The sequence below is a fragment of the Echinococcus granulosus genome, assembly GCF_000524195.1.
Source record: "Echinococcus granulosus chromosome Unknown EG_S00049, whole genome shotgun sequence".
In the NCBI taxonomy this organism is placed as follows: Eukaryota; Metazoa; Platyhelminthes; class Cestoda; order Cyclophyllidea; family Taeniidae; genus Echinococcus; species Echinococcus granulosus.
In genome coordinates, this window is record NW_020170429.1 from 336,385 (window position 1) to 337,431 (window position 1,047).

Here is a 1,047-nt window from a genome sequence, read left to right on the forward strand (position 1 = left end):
GGTTCAATTACACAAAATAAAAGGTTAGTTCTCATCATCGAAAAACAGTTATGATGATTAACTATTCTAGCCGATGTAGTCAGACGCTTTTCGAAGTCAAAATAACGTACTCATAAATAACTCGAAATAGTTGAAGAAAAAACTGTTATTTGCTCTTAAAATGGAAGCAACCTCATTCTCATTTTTTTTTATTCATCAAGGTCTATAAGAGTTCAGGCACAAAGTGACGCTTTTTTCGAGTAAAATTTTGTCACTGAGTGATTTCTTCCGTTTCGGTCGATCGACTTTCTTCTATCAATTTGAAGTCTCTTTTTACCCACTAAATTTTAATATTCGAAAGCTGGGTACAATAAGATTCTCCACGACATGTCTAACTTGATATGAGTGCCTAAATGACTTTGGGAAAAGCGAGAGGAGTTGGAGGTTTCCCAATTGCAATTTGCCACTGACACGGTTAATTATGGTTAGTAATGAGCCCAGAGGATGTGTTCTCGACAGTCATTACAGTAACTCACTGATTGAAAGACCAAAATAAAATACACCCATTTAGCGTACAATTCGACACATCTGAAAGGCCAAATAGATACATCTAGTTTATTTCGTTGAGAAGGTGTGCAATTTAGGACACCTGAAATTGATTTAACTTGATATTTACTTACCTCTTCATTGTTATTTACTTCCCAACACATAAACCGACCTCTTGTTTACTAAAAAAGTAAGACTATGTTTCAACAGTGAAGTGTATGCGTCGAGATTTGTTTGAATAGGAAAGAAAATTGAGTGCAAAATTTGTTAATTGCACTATGCACTTCATAACAGTTGCATTCATTTTAAACTCACCTCTCACGTTCACAATCTGAACAAAGGTGAAAATTCAATGATCTAGTATAAATCATGTTGAATGATGAGAAGTATTTGGAAACTCATTTCATAATTTCCAAACAAATTCTCAAATCTCCCAATACTCCGTTATTGTGCAAGGTAATGATATTTGTCCTGTTTGAATGTAATACTACGCGGAAGGCTTTTAATTTCCAAAAATTCCGG